The 24692-nt window shown below is 43.9% G+C and overlaps 1 protein-coding gene across 1 annotated transcript in view; it reads left to right on the top strand.

Moving 5' to 3' along the window:
• Positions 1-24692, top strand: part of LOC127483600 (alanine and proline-rich secreted protein Apa-like) — a 66323-nt gene extending 41631 nt beyond the window's left edge. The window contains exon 2 of the transcript XR_011381726.1: positions 1-24692. This exon is cut by the window's left edge and continues 23044 nt beyond it. The gene's annotated coding sequence lies outside the window, so the exon portion shown is untranslated.

Below are 24692 nucleotides of genomic sequence, written 5' to 3'. Positions count from 1 at the left end.
TAATTTAAGGTGCTGAGACTATGGGAATACAAGAAACAAGAGAGATGTACCACAAGTTTAAATGCTGCTCCTCTGTTTCCTTAGCCAACCTCATTCCTGTCACCTTGAAAACATAGCTCCTCAGGACTGCCATTGTGATTTCTAGCCAAGAATTTTCTAGAAGCCAAAGGATCAGGCTGAAAGGAAGTCTCTCTGTCCTTTCTGTGGTGTTTTCTAATCCTTCTCATCTGTCAGGGTTTCCTTGAATGAGAATGGGCTGGTCAGGTCCACCAGGTTAAGTAACTAGAGGGGGCCGGCGCCGCGGCTCACTAGGCTAATCCTCCGCCTTGTGGCGCCGGCACACCAGGTTCTAGTCCCGGTTTGGGCGCCGGATTCTGTCCCGGTTGCCCCTCTTCCAGGCCAGCTCTCTGCTGTGGCCCGGGAGTGCAGTGGAGGATGGCCCAAGTGCTTGGGCCCTGCACCCGCATGGGAGACCAGGAGAAGCACCTGGCTCCTGCCTTCGGATCAGCGCGGTGCGCCGGCCGCGGCAGCCATTGGAGGGTGAACCAACGGCAAAGGAAGACCTTTCTCTCTGCTCTCTGTCTCTCTCACTGTCCACTCTGCCTGTCAAAAAAAAAAAAAAAAAAAAAAAAAAAAAAAAAACACCTAGAGGGAAGAGAAGCTGCTACCCAGATTCCACCCCTGCCGTGCATCCTGGAGCACCTAGACCTTCGCCCACGTTTCCTCGTAATTCCTCCCACGCACTGGAGTGGTCGCTTCCGTTCTTATTGTCTTGGTGGGAAAACCACGTCATTTAGAATTCACCTAAGGCTACATGTCATGTAGAAGAGGATCTGGAATTGAACCCAGTGTTGCTTTGCTTTAAAATCCATGCTGTTGTCATGATTCCAGCCACACACATAGGCACGTGCACACATACGTACCTGGTACAGAGTCACTGACCTTTAGGGAAGTAATATGATGTGGTGAACGGGAGGCAGGCATGGAGCCAGGCTGCCCTACGTGGATCCCGGCAGTATTACTGGGTGTGTGCCGCAGCCCACAAATGCTTGTATTTAACCCGTGTGACTTGGTGCCCTCCACTGTAAAATGGAATATCAGGATCCGTGCATAAGATTATTGCAAGGCAGAAATGAATTTCAAATGAAAAATATTTCAAATAATGCCTGCACAGAAGAAGCATTCAATAACCAAAATTATTTCTAAAATTCCCCTGTGGGGTAAGAGACATCGATAACTCAAGAGAGTAGTCATTGGTACATTGGTCCTTGGCAATCTCTTTTTTTATAGATAATCTTTTTTTTTTTTTACCTTGAAATATTTATTCAAGAGGCAGAGAGAGAGAGACAGGTAAAAAGACGGAGGGAGTGAGCTTGCATTTCCTCATTCCTCATTCACTCCCCAGATGCCCCCAACACTCAGGGTAGGCCTGAGGCCAAAACTGGGAGCCAGGAACTCAATCCACGTCTCCCACATGAGTGTCCAGGACACAATTACCTGGGCCACCACTGCTGCCTCCCAGGGCCTGCGTTAGCGGGAAGCTGGGGTCAGGAGCCAGAGCTGGGAATCAAACCCAGAAACTGTAATTATCATCTCCCCCACTATGCCAGACTTCCTCTCTGGAAATGTTATTTTTAATCTGCCTGGTTACCAAGCATGGTTCTTGGTAAGAAAAGGCATAGCATTCCAAGTGATGTGCAACCTGCTAAGTGTGGGCAGACCTGTTGGTGTTGAACCCAGCACACACAGGCCTCAACCAGGTAACACTAGCACGGTGGGAGTTGTGGTGGGAGAACTTCTGCAGTGCCACATGTCTGCAGCCCTGTTGTGGTGGTAGTGTGAGAATTTGCCCTTCTAACTGGAAGAAAATTTTGAGAGAAACACCCTTGAATCTGTTTCTTTATTAGAACACTGATCCTAACCCACGTGGATGAATAATCCCAAAGCCATTTAGTGGTGGTATTCTCTCTCTCTCTTTTTTTTTTTTTTTTTTTTTTTTTTTTTGACAGGCAGAGTGGACAGTGAGAGAGAGAGATAGAGAGAAAGGTCTTCCTTTACCATTGATTCACCCTCCAATGGCCGCTGCAGCTGGTGCGCTGAGGCTAGCACACCATGCTGATCCGAAGCCAGGAGCCAGGTGCTTATCCTGGCCTCCCATGCAGGTGCAGGACACAAGGACTTGGGCCATCCTCCACTGCACTCCTGGGCCACAGTAGAGAGCTGGCCTGGAAGAGGAGCAACCGGATCAGAATCCGGCACCCCGACCGGGACTAGAACCCGGAGTGCCGGCACCGCAGGCGGAGGATTAGCCTATTGAGCCGTGGCGCTGGCCGGTGGTATTCTCTTATCATGTTGTCCCAAACCCAGAGATTTCTCAGTTCCCTGCCCTTGGTCGCCTAGATGAGGGACAGGAAGGAGGAAAAGGAAGTAGGGATTTGGGGAAGGAGAAGGAGACACACTTTCTCTACAGGCCTGAGCCAGGAAGCCAGGAATGCAGTACTATGTCTCTTTCTCGCCTCCCTCCTGGCCCTGCTGCTGTGCGTAGGGCCGGGCAGGCCTGGGACCTGGGACCATGTCATGAGCATGGCCTTGCGTGCGTGGATTTGGGACAGGAGTCCTGAGACGTGGAGTCCCAGTTGAGCCACTCACTGTCGCTGCTCCAGACAGGTCATGTGAACTCTCTGGGTTTCCAAGTATCGGGAGCTTTCACTTCTCACATCATATGACTCCATCCTATGACTGTTTTGCTCTTTAGGCCTGGAATGAATCTGGTCAATCCAAGAAAGCATCTGGGTTTACCGAGATACACAGACAACAGTCTGAGAGCCAGCAGCCACCCATCATGGCCCCTAATCCCTGTTGTCAGTTGCAGGTGGCGCATCCTCCCCCCTGGAAGATCTGCCCCTCCCAGACAGACCGGGAAGATGGATGTTTTCACCTTGACCTCTGGCCCCCTTCCTGGCATGTCTTCATTATGCCCCCCCCCCCCCACTTCCAAGGGACAAGGAGCGTCAGAGGCCAACAGAGGCAGATCCTCATGCGAGTCCGGTCCTCTGTGATTTATGAAGTTACACAACAGTTTTCCAAGCCCCTGCGACCCAGAGTCAGGAAAACTGGCTAAGTCCCTCGCAGGAAAGCAAAACATTCAGAAAAATGCAATCCCAAAGGTAGGCAGTGGGGATAAAAGGAACTTTCCATTTTCAAGTCTAACATCAAACAGCCATTCTCAGTTTGATTGTATGGCAAGCCATCATTATTGGATGTAATTCTGCCACAAATAACGGTATATTGAGGTTTCTTTTTAGGAGAAATTATTTGGGGAATGTATGTAATGCACTCTACTTAAAATTCACAGTAGGACAACTATTGTAAGTACAATGGAATGTCATTTTAATCATTTCAAAAATATATTAGGGATGGATAGCTACTTTAAATTTACGTGCCAGCTATGTAAATGGCCATATATGATTTTTCATTAACCTAAATGGCAAGTAGTTTGAGACATCAACCTAAGTGCTATGCAGCCATACCACTTATAGTTTATTAAAGTAAACGGATACAAATCAATCATTGTATGGAAAACAATTTCCCCGTTGGAGAAAGAAATTGGCTTGCTAAGATAAAACACTTATTTTTTAGACTTGGAAAATAAATACATTGGTGGTGAAAATACACGATTATAATTGCTAATGATTAGTTGGCCCTCACAAAATAACTGCATCATTATTGCTGAGTGGAGCAGGACCTGTGGGAATTCTTTGTACAAGACTCTAGTACATGGACTGGTGATCGCTTAGTTCCGCTGGCATAAACAAGAATGAAGATAGCATAGTATAAGCCCTAAAGCTCAGAGTTCATGTATTGATACTATATGAGGGGTCTCCCAAAAAGTTTATGAAAAATGCATATTATGAATAATTATGCACAGATTTTACATTTTTGCTCCAAAATAAACAATGGAGTTCCACTTTGTTCCATGAACTTTATGAAGAACCCTTATGTTTCTTTAGTTTTTCAAAAAAGAGATGCTTCTGGGGGCCGGCATTACTGGTATAGTGGGTTAAGCCGCCACCTGCAATGCCGGCATCCCACATGGGCGCTGATTTGATCCTGGCTGCTCTGCTTCCCATCTAGTTCCCTGTTGATGGCCTGGGAAAGCAGCAGAAGATGAATCAAATACTTGAGCCCCTGCACCCGCGTGGGAGACCTGGGTGAAGCTCCTGGCTCCTGGCTTTGACCTGGCCCAGTCCCGGCCATTGCAGCCCTTTGGGAAGTGAACCAGCAGATGGAAGAGCTTTCTTTCTCACGCTCTGTCTCTCCTATCTCTGTAACTCTGCCTCTCACACAAAATAAATAAATCTATTAAGAAAGAAAAAGAAAGGCTTCTCACCACAGCTTTAATATCTGAAGGAATGACATGAAAATGTGAGCAGCAGTGCAACCTTAGGATCCTGTCTGTGAAACAGCCTGGAATTCTGTTGCTTTTCCTGTAGTAAAAAAAGTTCACCTTGGTTTTCATGTGAATTGTAGTTGATTGGATGATGAGTTAAATAACATTGTAAAGTAAATATATATATATGTATATATATTATGTATTTATTTGAAAGGGAGAGTGATAGAAAATTATGAGAGGTCTTCCATCCACTGGTTCACTCCCCAAATGGCTGCAGTGCCTAGGACTGGACTAGGCCAAAGCCAGGGGCCAGGAGCTCATTCTGGATCCACCATGTGGGTGGCAGGCGTCCGAGTACTTGAGCCATCCTCTGCTGCCTTCCCAGGCGCATTAGCAGGAGCTGGACCAGAAGCAGAGTCGAGACTCAAACCAGTGCTCACACGGGATGCCGGTATTATGGGCAGCAGCTTATCTCACAACACTGGCCTCAGTGAGTGTATGTTTTCACACAGCTAATTTTTCCAAGGCATGTGGGATTGATTTATTAATTGTCTTGACCAGTAACAAATCAGATTCGTTTCAGTGAGGGCCTCAAGCTCTTTAATTTGATTCAAACTCATTCACTTTTATAACACATGCATTTCCACTTAATTGTTACAGCTGCATTTTAGCTGATTTTGAAGTTGACAACTTTTCTTGAAAACAGTATGAATTTGGATGTTCCGTTCTCTTAACTGGCTAATCCACAGTTCACCCTCACTTGTGTTATGATCTGTAATACTGAAGAAACGGAAAGGAAATAAAGCATGTTTTACTGTGTAAGTGCCGTTTTAAAATCTTCATTTGAGAGGCAGGCAGAGCTGCCTCTATTCCTTCACCACCCCTGCCCTCCAAGGCCTGCAACAGCCAGCATGGGGCTGAGGCCAGAGACAGGAGCTGGGAACCCAACGCAGGTCACGCGTGTGGTGGCAGGCCCCCAAGGACTTGAAGATCACCATTACCTCCCAAGGTCTGCATTGGCAGGAAGCTGGAGTCGGGAGCTGGAGCCGGAAATTGAATCCAGGCACTTTGATGTGGGACACGGGCATCGTAACCCTTGAGCTGGATACGCACTCCTCTAGTCATCTTGATGAGTCATTCCAATTTCTGCAGTTTTTTTTTTTTTTTAACAGGCAGAGTGGACAGTGAGAGAGAGAGAGAGAGAGAAAGGTCTTCCTTTGCCGTTGGTTCACCCTCCAATGGCCGCTGCGGCCACTGTGCTGTGGCCGGCGCACCATGCTGATCCGATGGTAGGAGCCAGGTACTTATCCTGGTCTCCCAGTTTTTACATTACCACCTTTAATTTTAGCCATACTGTGATGTGTCCAGGCCAAACTGGGTAAAACATATTTCATTTGATACCATTTTTAAAACACAAAAATTACATATTTTTAAGTATTTAAATATTTTTAAGTATTTAAAGTTTTAAGCTGTTTCTCCCAAGACCAACATTAAATAGGTGTGGAATTCATTTATTCACTTATTCCACATTCATTCCAATAAACAGCCTCTGAAGGTTTATTTAGCATAAACCACAAAGCTAAGTTATGATGGGGCTACACAGATAAAAAAATATCTTCACTTCTTGGGGAGTCCACGTGTGAGGCTAATTATTCGCCTCTGTAATACAGTGGTTTGAAGAAGATAGAAACCTCCAATCCTTAAGGTTGTGTGTGTAGGGCAGGGGGCAGGGTGCCCTGCTACCCCGGCATGTGGGTCATCACATTTCCCAGCCCGCAAGAAGGAGAAATTCAGGACAAGAAACTTGCCATTAGAGAGGAGACCTGAAGACTGCATGTGTATCATCTCTGCCCACATCTCGCTAGAATGAACTTTGGCCCCACGGCCACACCAGGAAATGTAGCTTCCAAGTAGGTGTCTCCAGTTCCCCAGCGAGAAGTTACAGAAACAAAAGATCAGTACATCCGACAACACGGATGAATCTAAAAAAAATCCCGTTACACAGAAGAGGTCAGTCACCCAGGTTATGTACCATGTGATTCTGCACAGGCAAACTTGTAGGAAAGATGCAACTCCCGACAGCAGGTCAGTGGTCGCCTGGGTCAGCCTGGGGGCTGGAGTCCTGGCGAGGTGACCAGCCACAAAGGGACAATGGCCACAGAACTGTATACAATGAACAGAAATCTTCAAACTCTCCTCTGACTGAGTCAGTAGATATTACTGCTGTCACTGCTCCTGCCGTTACCCTTGAGAGGAGTTCACAGACTTCCAAAGAAAAAAACAACAAACACTGGTTAAAGTTGGAATTCTTGAACCAAAAGATTAACATCGCCTCTCTTTGATTTATATGGCTTTTTATTTTAAAAGAAGTTGGCAAGTACATGTATTCATTAAGATCATTTACAATGATTGTCCCACAAACAACCCAGAAGCTCGGTAGCTTGGCTGAGAATACAGAACTTTCTCTGCATTCTAGTCACGCCTGGGAGCTGGCTTCTTTCATCTGGTGGTGTGGCTGCCTTTTGGGGCTGGGGGCCTTTGGGATCTTGGGATCATCTGGGGGATCCCCTGTGGACATCCAGCCAGTGAGGGGGTGGAGGAACAGGACGTTTCTCCCAAGCATTTAGAGGCCAGAACTTGGGGTGGTCACACAGCAGCCCCCTCATGCATGGTGGGGTGGGGCCCAGGACCCCCAAAGGATGCCAGAGACCCCGAATTGTACCAAACCCTATGCTTCTTCCTATTTATATAGCTCCTATGATAAACCTCAGTTTATAAATAAGGCACAGTAAGAGGTTAACAACACAATAAAGTTGAACAGTTACAATAGCACATAAATATTGTGATGTAAGTTGTGTGAACATGGTCACTCGCTCTTGAAAGAGCCAAGACAAATACTAATATTATTTTCTGACCTCTGTTGGCCTTAGGTGACCAAAACCATAGAAAGTGAAACCACAGGTAAGGGGGGTTCTGCTATACTCATATTCCAATGACCACACCGAGAGAGACCCCTGGAAATGTAGTCTTCCTGTGTGCCTAGAGCAAAGGGGAAGTGGTTACTGAATGCATAGTCTTGTGCCTGCCCCAGTAGAGAAATCATGAAGAAGCAACACAGTTGCTTCCAGCTCAATCTGCAAACCGTTGTTAAGCATTGAACCCATTTCCTTCTAATCTATGCATTTGAACATTTGGATCTCAAACTTCATAGGCTTATTTTGCCCGAAATATTACTATCAATTTTTCTATCTTTAAAAAGCTCAACCTATAGCATGCTAGATGGGTGAACTTGGGGAAGTTTCCAGGCTTCAGCGTGTTTTCATTGATAAAATGACATAAATGACATCTGCCTAAGGTGGGGCCTGGCACACGGTAGGTACTTTGCATATCCTGCCCAAGTCTCCTTTCACAAAGAGCTTACTGTGTATGTATGTATGCAGTTTTATACCATGTTTTAATATTTTCTTGGGTTCATTCTTCATTAGTTTCCTTTTTTGTTCCTAGTAGACTAGTTTTTCAGAGCAGTTTCAGATGCACAGAAAAAGTGATAGGAACAGAGATTCCCAGCATACCACTTGCCCCTGCGTATGCACAGCCTCCCCAACCGGAGCAGTGCACTTGGGACCGTGGAAGACCACACATGGACACAACACTCTCTTTGCACGAAAGAAAAGCGTGCTGGCTGTGATGGCTTAACCTTCAAAGGCTGACACTGGGTCCATTTCCTCCTGTTAAAGTGAGTGTTAGCCTGGCTTCTCCTGGAGGTAGAAGCCAAGAAATGTTTAGGACTTCAGCCCAGAAGTCAAAAGAGGGGAGCAGAGAGCCAGGGCAGGAAGGTGTTACCAGTTGGCTTCTGCACAGTGCCGCTGACTGTGCTGCCCCACCGTCCCATCCTCTGAGAATGTGAGGGAACCACCTCTCAAGCCATCAGTCCAAGGGGAAGGAGAGGAAAGATTTGACCTAGTGGCCCTCACTTTCCACCACTAGAAGTCTCACCCCACTGGGAGTTCACTCTGCACACTAAGGAGTTGAAGATGACTCAGAGTCCAGGGGCCCAAGGTGTGTGTCATGGCCAGGTATCTCAGCTCTGGACAGATCCCAGGCAGCACCAACACTGGTCAGAGGGCGGAGCTGGAGCCAGGCTGATGAGGCTGAGAGCCTCCTGGCTAACCTGAGAGGGTGTGAATTTGGAACGAGTTCACATCTTTGTGTTTTCCTGTGCATTCTGGACCACAGCGATCACATTTGCACAGGGGTTAGCCTGTCTAGTCCTAACGGCGTGTCCATGTTCTCTTTAGTTCACTTCTATTAGGATCAATTGAACAACAACAAAAAACCATATATGAGGATACTTCAGAACAGTTGTAGAAAAGTGAGATTCAAAGATATTTAGCATGGTGCAAAAATTTTTGCAATCCATGCATTTTTTTTTTTTTTTTAGAATACACATTTCTCCATGAACCTTTTGAAAACCCCCTTTGTTACAAAGTGGAGAGACTAGGAACCATCAACTTAAGGAAGAAATACTGTCTCCCGATGGAACCACCTAACTGACCCTCCCTCAGTCATAGAGAAACTGAAGACAATTTGATAGCTGCTTTGAAGGGCAAAAGGATTTGCCATGGATTTGAGGGAGAGACCTCACTCATTGCCTAACTAAGGACCTTGCAGGCTAGAGAATCAGTTAGCATCCACTAGCCAGTCCCAAGTCACTTCTGATCTGCCCCCAGGGCAGCTTCTGTTCCCTATGGGTGCATATGGAAGTCCTGTGGAGCCCCATCCTTCCCAGCCAGTTACTCTCATTCCAAGTCATTGGAGAATGCGCATGCGATGGACCTCCTCCAACCCATGCCCACCCTCTCCACACCCAAGACTCAAATTCTCGCTGGAGCAGAAATCTGTATACTGGCTCCTGCTGCAGGCATCTCTATGAGATTCAGAGAACTCAGAACTTGCCCCATCTTTTGGTACGCTCAGTCTGAAAGTCCGTTAGAGGTGGTCATTTTGCACTCAGGAGAGTGGCCTCTGCAGGCGTGGCTTTCCCTCCCATGTCAAGTGCTTTTAATGAGAGACAGATGGGAAGTTTCTGGCCCGTGGTGCTGAGCTATGCCCAGGGGGCCTAATACGTGCAACCAAAGCTGCCCATTATTTGTCAGGTTGATGAGGCTGTGGGGGGCTCGAAGCTCCAGGTCAGTCTTCGTCTAACCACAGGATTGCTGTATGCCCTTTGGAGGTATCTTAACATGCTCCTCCACGTCTAGATGTTCTTATGTTATTATACAATATCAAGTTTCGCCACAAAATGCCACTGCAGTCGGCTATTCATTTGTGTGCACCAACATTATTATTTACTGGGCTTAGTCTGTTCTGTAGTATTTAGTGACCTTCATCAGGAGTTCAGCGTTCTTGGCAGGCATTTTTTTTTCCCCTTGGCCACAGAGGAACCCTGTATTTCTCGGGATCCTTCCAAGGGATGGGAACGAAACAGCAGCAGCTGAGGATATGAAAATAACTAGGAAAAAAATAGACATCGATTTCAGAAAAATACCGGAATAGACTTTTCCGCTGAAACAGTTGTCTTTTGACACCGAACATTCCACAGGATTCAGTTGACGACCACATGGGTCATTTGAACAGCGAAAAATATCAGAGAGAGAGAGTGAGGTGAGGTTTTGTGTTTGAGACAGAGATCGAGCACATTTCTAACTCCAGGTTTTACTTGTAGATCATGTGGGTGGTTAATATTATACCTTGAAGTACATTTATTGAGAATAGATGTCTAATACCATTCCCTTTTGAACCAGACACAAATAAATATTTAGGATTTCACAGACACACACAAATAAGAATCTAGTGGGTGGATGATGTCAGCACCTAAATTTCTGTTAATGATTCCAGAATGTGTTTTTCTTCCACGTTAAAAAAATTTCTTGGATTGGAAAGCCAACAGTCATTGAGATACACATGTCTTTGAGTCATTCCAGAGACACGAATGCCCCTTTTGGCATGGATTGTTCTGTTTCAACATTCCTGATTCTCCAGTGATGTGTCCTGTTGCCCGTGAGATCCCGGTAGATCCACCCAAAAGCATTAATGCTGCAACATTACCATAAAAGTCTTCCCTGGGAGCACTATTTAAAAAAAAAATCACAAAAGAAATGGGCTGCGTTAGAACACATAGCAGCCTCTCTTCCGGAGCTGCTGGATTTCTGTCCTCCCAAGAGGACTTGGACTTGGGCAGTAAAGAAAGACTCGCCACGGTGTGCAGAGACTTCCAAAGTCGTCCTTGCTTTTTCGTTTTATTTTTTTCCCTGTGGTGTTGTAAGGCACACAGTCTTCAATGTACAGCTGCCTCTGCAATCGGGAGAAATATTTAAACATTTATGCATTCGGCTCATGATTCAGAGATTTATTTATAAGACTGTTGATTTTGGGACACCCAACTCTCGCATTTCAACTGCCGCAGTGAGTCACGTTCGTGGGAGGTGATTACCAGCAGAAAGTACAACTAACTTGTAAGCTTCTCTTTAAAACGTCCACTCACAGTCTACAATTACTGCAAATAACAGGCTACCCGGACTTCTGCTCTGTGTCAGGGCTGTATATATTTCCCGGTTGTGCTTTAGGCAATACCCAAACATACTTTTGTCACAGAGGGGCTCTTGTTGGAGATCCAAATCCCCTGATTATCAGTATTTGTATAGATTTCTGAGGATTGAAAGGTATTCCCTCCATTACAAGGAACAAAGACTCAGAAGAGCAGTAAAGGACCCTAGTGGGTGGAAAATGTATACATAGGATTTATGCATCAGTAAACACCAGATCCAACCAACTGAAGCTGTAGCAGGCACCTCCCTCCTTAACACCCCGGTGCCTCTCAGGATGATCTGGGTCCCCCTGGGGGGCTGTCTGATTCTCCATTTGGTGACTGTGAGAAGCCCACGCCGGTATAACCAGGGGCAGGGTGGGTAACTTCCCATGGGCCATGATGCTGGAGTCTCTGAGAACATCCCACAGTTCAGAGTCCATGGCTCCTTCCACACCCCTTAGTGCCCGGCACTTCCAGACAAGATGACTTGCAAGCAGGCATTGCAGAAGAGACAGAGCAGGAGAGAAGCAGAAAGCTTAGGGGAAGGGAAGACTGGAATCTCCCAAGACACACTCTGGCTACTTGAGAGTGTTAAGTTGTGTTTGACTCAACCTTGCTTAACACAGCTGTGCCCTGATACTAAAGGCTTCCCAATCTCCCCAGAAGCTCCCTGGCTCCCTGAGCCAGACGCATGCCTTTCTTAGGTGGGTTTCAGACTTAACCAACTGCACAGTCCTAGCTCCGCAGGCTTCCGTGGCGCAGCTGCCTTCTTGGGCCGGTCCACATTCCTTCATCCATCACTCAAGTATGCATCTTATTGAAGCACTCTCTACAGACCACTCTCTCAGCGTCAACACATCTGGAAGAGTCCCTGTCTTTGGGGATCATTCTGTCTGGCTGAGGAGACATCCCCGCAGAGTGGCAATTCCAAAACTGTCTAATGGATGCTGCACAGGGGTGAGTGGTGCTACAGGGATGCATCAGAAGGTCACTGTTCCTGATCCATGAGCGTCTGTGTTTAGGCAGAGAACCAAAGAGAAAGTGGAATATGGGCAGGAGACTTGAGAGCGAAGACAGGGGGACTGCGCAGAAGACAGGAAAGGCAAAGCCAGTGCAAAACTCAAAGCTGCAGCTCAGGGAAGTGTGCTTTGTTCCCAGCGGATGGGGCAGGCTGCAGAGCATGGGGATGGCCATGAGCGAGGAGGCGGGGCAGGTGGAGTGTAGGGAGAGAGAGGCCTTGACTGCCATGCGAAAGGGCAGGAATGCAACAGGGGCATGCTGAAGGCTACCTCCCGCTGACTGGGTCTCCACTGGAGCAGCCGCCGGTCAGGTTCTTGCTATGCTTGGACATGAGCATGCATATTTTCAAGCATAGCAAGGGAGGGCTGCTGGAAGACATTATTCATGCTGGACTGTGTACACACACATATAGGATAGATATGTGCTATTGTTATCCTATACATATGCATCAACAAGGTGTTTTGAAAGATGATGCCAGGGTTCAACAACTAGAGAGTTCATAAAACTAGGTTGAAATCATACACTCAAGTAAGTAATGGTATTGTCACATAAAGTTCAGACCTCAAAAATTTTTTCCAACTTTTAGTTTCTCCAATTCAGTGTTGAAATTATAGTTTTAGTCATATAATGTAGTAATAAAGAGGACCTTGCAGTTGTATTATTTATAATCCAATTGCCCCAGGCTTAAAATAATTGGGACTCAGTAATGTCTGAATTATCATTTTGCTGTAAGAAAATAATAAACGCTTCCCCACTCATATTTTGTCTTAATTTTCCACTTGGAATCATGGAGAAACATTATTGGCATGGCTTTGTGGGCACTAAGAGGGATTTTTAATAAGGAATAACAGAAGTCCCACAGTTCAAGGGTACTTCAAATAGTTTGTGGAAAATGGAATTCAAAGATATGTTTATTTTCATGCAGAAAAAAGGAATCGTGTGGTTTTTTCATAATACACATTCTCCATACACTTTTTGAAGATTCTTCATATATACTTCATATATACTTCACATAAACTTTTTGAGGATACTTCATATATGCTTCATATATATTCATATAAATTCAAAAAATTTTTTGCACCAAAACAAACTTATATTTCAATTTAATTTTTCAGTGAACTTTTCCAGGTATCCCCATAGGTACTAAATTGGGGGGGGTACAAAGTGGGGTTAGAGGAGCAATATTTCAGAAAATAATGGGTGGGACCTTACAGAATGGTAAAATTACATGAGTCCTCAGATGAAGAGAACTCTGGTAAACAGCAGAATGGCCAAAAGTCCAACACAGTGAAATTGAAGAACATCAAAAATTAAGAGAAAAATTTTAAAAGCTGTCAGAGATAAAAGATCCATGCAAAGCAGCACTCAAAAAACTGCCACCAGACTTCTAATTATTATATTTTTTTTTATTTTTTTAAGATTGATTTATTTGAAAGGCAGAGTTACAGAGGCAGAGAGAGAGAGAGAGAGAGAGAGAGAGGTGTCTCCCATCTGCTAGTTCACTCCCCAAATAAGCCAGGAGCCTGCGGCTTCCTTCAGGTCTCCCACGTGGGTGCATGGGCCCAAGGACTTGGGCCATCTTCTACAGATTGTCCAGGCCATAGCAGAGAGCTGGATTGGAAGTGGAGAGCATACGGGACTGGAACTGGCACTGCAGGTGGCGGCTTTACCCACTACGCCACAGCACAGTCCCCGTAATTACAGCAGAGGAAAGCAGACAGTGATATCTTCATGAGCTGAGAGAAATTAACTTTAAATGTAGAATTTTCTACGAGGCCAGACCATTAGAATGCATAAAATGACGTCATTTCCATAGTTACAAATGTTTAGATGATTAACCACTCATGGACTCTCATTTAAAGACAGACATTTCAGAAACGAATCAGAGAGAACATATGGAGTTCACGATAACAATGAAAGACGGGCGTTTTGCCCAGTGGTTAAGTCACTGCTTGGACAGCCTGCATCACATATGAGAGAGCTCATTCAACTCCCACTCCTCACCTCTAATCCAGCTTCCTGTTAATGCGCATCCTTGGAGACAGCAGACGATGGTTCCAATACTTGGGCCCCTGCTACCCACATGGGAGTCCCAGATGGAGTTCTAAGCGCCTGGCTTTAACTCCAGGTGTAGGTACTTGGGGAGTGACCCAGTGAATAGGAGATCTCTGTCTCTCTGTTGCTCTGCCTTTCAAATAAAATGAAAATAAATAGAAACTTAAAAAAAAAAAACTGAAACTGCAAATATAAATTTCAGATGTTCCATGGGAAGAGGTAAAAATTCTGAACAAATTCAGACTTCACTGAAAACATTTGTAGGTAGGAATGCATCTTAAAATTTTAATGGTAACCACCATTAAATAGAACCTATTGCTCCTAAACAAGTAAAAGAGGGGAAAAAGGGAGATTATAACCATTACTAAATCCAACAAAGACAGTGAAGTAGAAATTGGAAGGGAAAGGATATTAAAATTATAGATGTATGGACTATGTCAGCAAGCCTAATAAATATGGGTGGATTAAAACCAAGGCTGGCAAAGGACCAGCTCCCGTTGGAAGTATTTGAGGCATTTTAGGTCGCAGACAGCTTCTGCAGCCCTTCCCAGACAGACGCCAGAGCAGGCATGTGACACAGCAGTTGAGACATGGTTTGCGGCGACCACATCCCTTCCTGGAATGCTTGGCGTTGAGTCCTGGAGCCGATCTGGACTCCTGCTTGCTGTAATGGAGCCCTGGGAGGCAGTGGAGAGGGCTCAGGTACCTGGCGGCCCTGCTTCCCACGTGGGAGACCTGGGTGGAGTGCCCGGCTCCTGGCTCTGGCCTAGCCCAGGCCAGCCCTGGCTGTTGCAGGCATTTGAGGCAGGGCCAGTGGATGGAGGAAGCGCTCTCTGCCTCTCTGCTTTTCAAAGATACATACCTGTGTGTGTGTGTGTGTGTATGCACACATGTGTGCATATTTTTTAAATGTGGAAATGCTAGCTTGAATGACACACAAAAGCAAGTCTCAAGCTGGGTTTGGCCTGTGGGAGCAGTTGGTTAGCCTCTGGATTGAATTTTTAACGTACAAAATTTTTCCGATTGGATTTTCAACTATGTGCTGCTCATAAGAGCCTAAAAATACACAAAAGACTTCTAATAAGCATCGTTCCACGTGGAAGTTCAGCGACAGAGGCTGGACCGTTGTCTCGGACTGGGTTTCTCGCAGCAGACCTGGGGGCGAGGATTCAGGCGCGGGCGTCTCACTCCGGAAGTGGAGACGGGAGGCCAGGCCATGCCTGTCATGGAGCCGTCACCCCGCGGCCGGATGTCCCGCCCACCCAGGAGCGCCTGCGGCAGGCTAGCGCATGCTCAGAGTCGCTCGCGGGTCGGCTGACCGGTGCCCTGTGGTTGTGTGGCGCTGGCCCTTGCTGACAGTCTAGGGACGCCTCGTTTCTCCATCGTCACACACATTCCGGGGGCGGGCACTGCGGGGCCTACAGCCGATTCAAGCAGCCCGGGTCCACGTGAGACTGCTGGCTCCACCGGCTTCCTGCAGTGCATTCTGGGAGGCTCACGTGCTCGGGCCTCTGCTGCCCACGTGGGGGGCCTGGACTAATGGGGACACCTGGGGAGTGAGCCAGTGCAGGGAGATCTGCCTGCCTCCCCCCACCCCTTCCTTCTCTCTCTCTCTGTTGCTCTGCTTTTCAAGTAGATGAACATTTTTTTTTTTTTTTTTTGACAGGCAGAGTGGACAGTGAGAGAGAGAGAGAGAAAGGTCTTCCTTTGCCATTGGTTCACCCTCCAATGGCCGCCACAGCCAGTGAACCGCGCTGATCCGAAGGCAGGAGCCAGGTGCTTCTCCTGATCTCCCATGGGGTGCAGGGCCCAAGCACTTGGGCCATCCTCCACTGCACTCCCGGTCCACAGCAGAGAGCTGGCCTGGAGGAGGGGAAACCGGAACAGAATCAGCGCCCCAACTGGGACTAGAACCTGGTGTGCCGGCGCCTCAGGCGGAGGATTAGCCTAGTGAGCCACGACGCTGGCCTAGATGTACATTAAAAAAAAAAAAACTCAAATTATGCATCATCTAATAATTTTATATAGAAGACCGTTCCTTTGCCCATAGAAAATATATTTTATTTTCATAAACCATAAAATATTTTCTAGTGCACACTTTCCTATTGTCATGTTCTAAACAATAGAAAATTTAATAAATGCTAAAGAATTGTGAACATGGGAAAGTGTCTCACACATGAATGACATTAATATAAAAATCAGCAATAAGGACCAGAAAAACATGCTTGGAAACTTTTTAAATAACGGAAGCTAAAAGGCAAACCACAGTAAAAATTACATTTAGCACCGAAGAGCAATGAATGCCCCACATAGCAAACAGTTAGTGTTGTGATACATGGAGGTGAATTTATAGCACAAAATGCCTTTATTAGGAAATAAAATCTATTAAAAATATGTTAGTGGTTGGGTTAGGAAGCTAAGGAAATGATCAATAGAATAAACTCAAGAAGTTCAGAAGAAAAGTTAATGAAGAGTAGAAATATATTAAATAGAAAAGGGACAGTCTAAGTATTAAATAACTAAAATTGATTATTTGAAAATAAGTAATAAAAGACAATCAAAGAAAAGACAAAAAGCCTAAATTTATAATATGAGCATCTAAGCAGGGGGCTCGTTCAAACCAGTAAAGATGTCTTTCAGACACTGCAGAGATGTCTTTTTCTTTTTCTCTTTTCTTTTCTTTTTTTGACAAGTAGAGTTAGACAGTAAGAAAGAGAGACAGAGAGAAAGGTCTTCCTTTTTCCATTGGTTCACCCCCCAAGTGGCCGCTATGGCTGGCGCACTGCGCCGATCCGAAGACAGGAGCCAGGTGCTTCCTCCTGGTCTCCCATGCTGGTGCACGGCCCAAGCATTTGGGCCATCTTCCACTGCCTTGCCGGACCACAGCAGAGAGCTGGACTGGAAGCGGAGCAACCGGGACAGAACCGGCGCCCCAACCAGGACTAGAACCCTGGGTGCCAGCACCGCAGGTGGAGGATTAGCCTAGTGAGCTGTGGTGCCAGCCAGAGATGTCTTTCAAACCACTAAAGATTGCTATGAACCAAAGTATGCCTCAAATTAAGGGTTTAGATAAGAAAAATAATTTCTTTGAGCTAGGTCACAAAAATTAGTAAAAAAGGGAAAACATGAATAATAGAAATCAAACTTGTGGCCGGCGCCGCGGCTCACTAGGCTAATCCTCCACCTAGCGGTGCTGGCACACCGGGTTCTAGTCCCGGTCGGGGCGCCGGATTCTGTCCCGGTTGCCCCTCTTCCAGGCCAGCTCTCTGCTGTGGCCAGGGAGTGCAGTGGAGGATGGCCCAAGTACTTGGGCCCTGCACCCCATGGGAGACCAGGAGAAGCACCTGGCTCCTGGCCTCGGATCAGTGCGGTGTGCCAGCAGCAGCGCGCCGGCCACGGCGGCCATTGGAGGGTGAACCAACGGCAAAAGGAAGACCTTTCTCTCTGTCTCTCTCTCTCACTATCCACTCTGCCTGTCAAAAAAAAAATTTTTTATGAACAAAATTCTCTTTTCCAAGTGCTGATCATTTTTACAGCTGAAGGCTGTGTCTCCAGAGTCTGGATGGTCTCTGACTTACTCATATTTTATATATATATAACAGTATGTATATATATATTATTTTGGGGAACTGGAAAAGAGAAAAAGCTACATAACTAATTCCCAAACCTAGTGTTATCTTGATATTATATATATATGTATATATACACATATGTATGTATATAGATATATGAAAACTACAGACTCATTTATGAACACAAAAGTAACAATATTTTCAATAAAATAGTGAATAAAATGCAGTGATATTTATGCTCAAGTTTGGGGTCATGTCAGGAAGAAGAGTGGCTTCTGAAGGGATTGCAGCTCTTTCGGTGTAACATACCGTGCTAAGAGGCAAAGACAATGTTTAGGGTTATCTCAGTGACCCCAGAAAAAGAATTTGATTAAAAGAATTCATCAGGATTTTTTTTTTTTAAATGTCGAAAAAGTAAGAGTACAAACTTGTGTTGCTTCCTGCTCACAACCTACAGGAGCAATGCTGACTGGTGGAGCCTCAGAAGGTTCACCAGTAAAGTCCAGGGCTCCAGAGAGATAGCCCACCTCCCACTTCCCAGCCCTCTGCTCAAGAATACGCCCAAACAGAAGAGGTATAAGAATTGGACAGAAACACGGGGCACAGTTATACACATTTGAAAGCTAGGCGGTAAGACTATTTCTAATAATGAACCAATATCAAATTCAAAAGTCAGCTTGAGGGTTGGTCCAGATTTTTGGATATAAAGATCAGACATAATCAGCAGTACTCTTAATGATCATTAAAGCAATACCAGAAGACACATAGTTTTCACAATGACGACAAAAGCTATGATTTACCAAAAGTAAATCCAGTAAAGGTGGCAAGATAATTTTAGACAAATGTAAAGAATTGAAGTAAAGGGAGTCTTAGCCTATTGGAGAAGTCCCAAATCATAATAATGTTTCTGGAGGGAAGGCTCACTATAATAAAGATGACAGTTCCCTCCAAATTCAATTATAAATTCAATGGAATTCTATTTAAAATCAGTTTTATATAGAACTTGACACATGTCCTTAATCTTCACATGGTAGAGAAAAGGACAAGAATAGACAAAAAAAAAAAAAAAAAAAAAAAAAAAAAAAAAAAAAACACTTGAAAATTGAGAACAAGGTGGGGATGAGATTAATAATCTTTATAAAATTATAGTGATTAATGCAACATGGTTCTGGCCCTGGGGCTGACAAGATGACGAGCGGAACAGAATGTAGAGCTTAGTTCCATGCACACAAGTAGCTTCTGCCAAGGTGGTGTACAGAGCACAGGGCAACAGAATGGTGGTAGCACAATTCATTATCAGGACTGAACACGATAAAACTAAATTCTCCATTCCCTTGGCTGAATAAAAAACTAAATGTTTAGGGCAATATCTGTAACATTTTGGAAAATAGCATGAGAATATCTTTGACCTAGGGAGAAGAAGGAGAGAAAGAGAGAGAGAGAGAAAGGGAGAGGGGAGAGGGAGAGAGAGAGATGAACTTAAACAATATACAAAAGCAATTAAGGAAAGAAGTGATCAATTTGACTCCTCTAAAAGTAAAACTCCCTTATATAAAAGATACTATAAATGCCATTGAGCTACAAAACATGCCAAAAAAATTTTTTTTAATTTAAATTTTTTTTGAAAGGCAGAGTTAGAGAGAGAGAGAGAGAGAGAAATCTTTCATCTGGTTCACTCCCCAAATGACTACAACAGCCAGGGCTGGGCCAGACCAAAGCCAGGAGCCAGGAGCTTCATCTGGGTCTCCCACGTGGATGCTGGGTCCCAAGCACTTGGGCCATCTTCCACTACTTTCTCAGGCACATTAGCAAGGAGCTGGATCACAAGTGGAGTAGCCACAACTTGAATTGGCACCCAAATGGGATGCAACCATTGCAGGTGGCAACTTAATCCATTAAGCCACAGCACTGGCCCCAAAAGAAAATATTTACAGTGCATTTGTAACTGATGGATGATTAATTGCTAGAATGTGCTTAATAAAAAAAGAAATAGACTATAGTTGTCCTATAGAACACTAGAATTGATTCCTTCTAACAATATTTTGGTTCTCATTATAAAACCCCCATCCTCTCTCCCCCTACCCTTCCTTGTCTCCAGTTCCCACAACAATTTATAGTCTATTTCAAAATAGCTAGAAAAGAAAACCACACATTTCTTCAACACATAGAACAAAGATATGAATGTGCTAATTATCTTGGTTTGATCATGACCCAGTGTCTGTATGTATAGAATTGTCATGCTGTATACCACATAAACATGTACAAATATTATATGTCAACTGAAAGTTTTTAAATCACATTGAAAAAGGGAGAGGGAGGCCGGCACCGTGGCTCCCTAGGCTAATCCTCCGCCTGCGGCGCCGGCACCCCGAGTTCTAGTCCCGGTCGGGGTGCCGGATTCTGTCCTGGTGGCTCCTTTTCCAGTCCAGCTCTCTGCTGTGGCCCGGGAAGGCAGTGGAGGATGGCCCAAGTGCTTGGGCCCTGCACCCGCATGGGAGACCAGGAGGAAGCACCTGGCTCCTGGCTTCAGATTGGCGTGGTGTGTCGGCCGCAGCGGCCATTGGGGGGTGAACCAACGGCAAAGGAAGACCTTTCTCTCTGTCTCTCTCTCACTGTCCACTCTGCCTGTCAAAAATAAAAATAAAAATAAAAAAAGAAAAATAAAGAAAAAGGGAGAGGGCACATACAGCCGTGGTGAACCATTATCACAATGTGCAATAAGGGTTTGCAAAGTAAAAGCAATTAAAGTTGTCTTAAATGACAGTTTGCAGAAGAGAGTTTCCTAATGACTGATGTACAAACGAAAAATGGTGCACATTTGCTAGTAATGAGAGAAATGCAGAAAAATAAGTCGCTATTTCACACCATGAGATTAGGAAGATATTTAAAGCCTTTAAATTGTGATTTGGATGTGGAGCAAGGGTAACTCAAAGACTTCTGTCAGAAGCAGCACAGAGACTCAGAGCCAGCGGAAGAGAGGAACAAAGCGCGCCACAGCTTCCACTCCAGATCTGTGGCCAGGGACACTCTGTTGTGCCAGGAAAAGCTGAAGAAATTACTCAGAGTTACATTCTAGGCTCACTTAGAGCCAAAACAAGAGCAACTATCCAGCTGACACCTTGCATTCCATCTGAATGAAAAAGCCTTTTCCAATGAAAGCTACCATATAAAGAAGACCGAACTGTTACAATAAGTGCAGAGATACCAACATAGGGACACAGAAAACACAAAGAGGCAAGGAACCATGACACCTTCAAAAGAATGCAATAGTTCTCCAGAAATAGATATTGATTTGTAGGAAATCTCTGACATGCCTGAAAAAGAATTCACAATAATGATCCTAAGGAAACTTAATGAGATGGTAGAGAACATAGACCAACAATTCAAATAACTAAGGAAAACAGCATGATATTAATGAGAAATTTGACAAAAGAGATAAAACTCATTAAAAAAGCATCAACCAGAAATATTGGAGCCAAAAATTTTAATAATGAAATTAAAAAATACAATTGAAAGTTTCAACAACAGAATGGACAAGCAGAAGAAAGAATGTCTGATTTTGAGGACAGGAATTTTCAAATATTACCCAGCCAGGTAAAAAGAGAGAGAAAAGACTTAGAAAGAATGAAAAAAGCAGTAGAACACACAGGATAACATTAAGGGAACAAATATTCATATTATAGGGATATCTGAAGGAGAAGAAAATAAAAAGGGCGCTGAAACCCACTGATTGAAATAATAGTTGAGAAGTTCCCAATCCTTGAAAGAGATATGGGCATCCAGATATAGGAAGCTCAAAGGACCCCAACCAGATTCAAACAAAAAAGACCTCCTAGGCAGAGTCAAATTGTCAAAAGTTATGGAGAAGGAAAGAATCCTGAAGACACTGAGAGGAAAAAATCAAATCACATATAAAGGAAAATCCATCAGACTAACAGAAGGCTTCTCAGCAGAAACCCTATATGCCAGAGGAGAATGAGATGATATATTCAAGACCTCGAAAGACAATAAAACTTCTAGCCAAGAACATTATATCCAGTAAAAATATCCTTTAGAAGTGAAAGAGAGATAAAGTATTAATATCATCAAAATGTCCATACTACCTAAATCAAAATGTCTATACTACCTAAAGCAATCTACAGGTTAAGTGTAGGCTCTGTCAAAATACCAATGACATTCTTTACAGAAATAGAAAAACAATCCTAAAATTCATATGGAACCATCAAAGACCAGATTGCCAAAGTAATCCTGGTCGGGAGTAGGCATGGGGTGTGGTGGGGATTATCAAGCTGGAGGCATCATAATTCCTGATTCTATAACATACTACAAAGCTTTAGTAATCGAAACAGAATGGAATGGCATAAAAATTTACCCATAGATCAATAGGAAAGAACAGAGAAGGCACAACTTCACCTACCTACATACAAACTACTATTTTTTGACAAAGGTGCCAAAAACATACTTTGGTAAAAGATAGTCTTTGTGCTGATGAAACTGGATATATATATCCAGTTCATATATATATATATATATATATTATATGTGTATATATGTAGTATATATAATATATAACATAATATATGTTATATATAATATTTCACATAATAATATATATTATATATATGAAACTGGATATATATTATATATGTTACATATAATATATTATATATCATATAATAATGTATACTATATAATATATGAAACTGGATATATATTATATATGTATATATATGTATGTAGTAGAATGAAATTAGATCCATCTCTCACCACATTCAAAAATCAATTCAAGACGGATCAAGCACCTAAAATGTAAGATCTGAAACTATGAGGTTACCAGAAGAAAGCATAGGGGAAACATTTCAAGGCATATGTAGGAAATGACTTTTTACAAAATAAGACCCAAAAGCATAGGCAACAAAAGCAAAACGACACAAACGAGATTTTATCAAACTCAGAAGCTTCTGCATAGCAAAGGAAGCAATCATCAGAGTGAACAGGCAGCTGATAGAATGAGGGAGAATATTTGCGACCTACCTATACAACAAAGGATTGATACACAGGATCTATCAGGAACTCAAAAAACTCAACAACAAAAACAAAAACAACCAATCCAGTTAAGAAATGGGCAAAGGACCCATAGTCAGTTCTCAGAAGAAGAAATACAGATGAGCAACAGATATGTTAAAAAATTCTCAATATCACTATATAGTGGGAAAATGCAAATAAAAACTGCATTGAGATATCACCTTGTTGAATTTAGTATGGCTGTAACAAAAAAGAAAGTAACAAATGATTGCAAAGATGTGGAGAGAGGGAAACTCTTATGAACTGTTGGTGGGACTATCAATTAATACAGCTACTATGGAAAACAGAATGGAGAAGGCTTCAAAAACTAAAAATAGAACTGCCATATGATTCAGCAATTCAATTATTATTGGGTATATATCCAAGAGCTATGAAATAACTGTATCAAGGAGATGCCTGCTCCACCATTTTAACTGTAGCACTGTTCACAATAGTCAAGGTATGGAATCAACCCAGGGTCTACCATCCGATGCATGTGTGAAGAAAATGTGCTATGTATTCACAATGGATTCAACCATAAAAAGCAATGAAATCCTGTCATTCGCAGCAAAATTGATAGAAGTGGAGGACATTGTGTTATGTGAAATAAGCCAGACACAGAAAGACAAATAACCACGTTCTCCCACATATACTGGAACCCTAAACAAAACAAAACAGAAAACCTCAGTCTAAACACAGAATAATGATTACTAGAAGCTAGCAGGGATGTAAGGGATAGAGTTTGGATAATGGCTACCAAGTCAGAGTTAGGTCAAAGGAATACATTTCTAGTGTTACACAGCATAGTGGGGAGGCTATCATTCACAATAACATAATAACGTAATAACACAATAAATAACTTGAAGTTTTGCTCTGTAGCAAAGACTGTATAAAAAAGCAAAGGTACGGAGAGAATTCGGGGAAGACAGTGAAGAAGGAAGCACAGGAATATGTCTCTCCACCTAAGATGATCATTGCACTAGCAGAATAGGTCCACTATGACTGTGTCGAAGCTGGAGTCTGCTGAACTGTGTAACTTTCAGGGGAAATGGTGGATGGCAAACTGTGGTTGATCCTGGTCAATTTCAGCTCCTAGCATGGCAGTAGCTACCCTGCCCCCAGTTGCCCCGCCCTATAGCTACCAGCTGTGTACATGTTCCTAGAGCGGCATGAGCACAGCTTTAGGGATCCACGATAACTGGGCAGTAAGGACTTTGTCCTCCAAATATTGCACATGTGTGTTCTGATTGCTGGTACCTGCTTCTGGTCATGGAGTCGCAGACGCAGAGGCAGGCAGCCACTCTGGTGAACCCTTTCCCCTTGTGGGAGACCCTTCTGCCCTGGAGTGACTTCCAGAGCCTTTAAACATGGATCCTTCCCTCTCCTGCTTTCATGTCCCCCTTGTCTATCACAGTGGCCGGGCACTAGAAACTAGGGCATTTTAAAGCAACCATGTCTATGGGAGAATTTGGAAAGTCATCATGCTTGCCCAAGGAAAGACACGGGCTAACAAAAGCTCCAAGAAGATTCTAAGTTTACACCTCAGACTGATCATCAGCATGGATACAAGCAACAGTTAAGGCAGCACCAAAACTAAACAACCTGCCTGTCCCCACAGGATACAATAAAACAACAAAGCAAGAGAAAAAGGCAAATACAAAACAAACAAACAACACACGGTAAGCCCTCAGGAAGGGGGAGAATCTGACTTGCAGAGTTACTTCTATCATTAGATTCAGATGTCCAGCTCTGAACCCAAAAAATCCCGATACGCACAAAGAAAAAAGGAAGTATGAACCAGTCAAAGGAAATAAATAAGCCACTGGCAATTGTCCCGGAGAAAAACCACATGGTAGACCTTCTAGACAAAGACTTTAAAACAGTTTTCTTAAAGATACCCAACAAGCTGAAAGAAGATGTTGAGAAAGCCAAGAAAATGATGTCTGAGGAAAATGGAAACTTTAAAAAAAGAAATTCAAGAGCTGAAAAGTATCATCAC

This window comes from Oryctolagus cuniculus, chromosome 13 (genome assembly GCF_964237555.1).
Source record: "Oryctolagus cuniculus chromosome 13, mOryCun1.1, whole genome shotgun sequence".
Taxonomy (NCBI): Eukaryota; Metazoa; Chordata; class Mammalia; order Lagomorpha; family Leporidae; genus Oryctolagus; species Oryctolagus cuniculus.
Note: the sequence above shows the minus strand (reverse complement) of the source record. Positions and strands in the feature narration are given on the sequence as shown.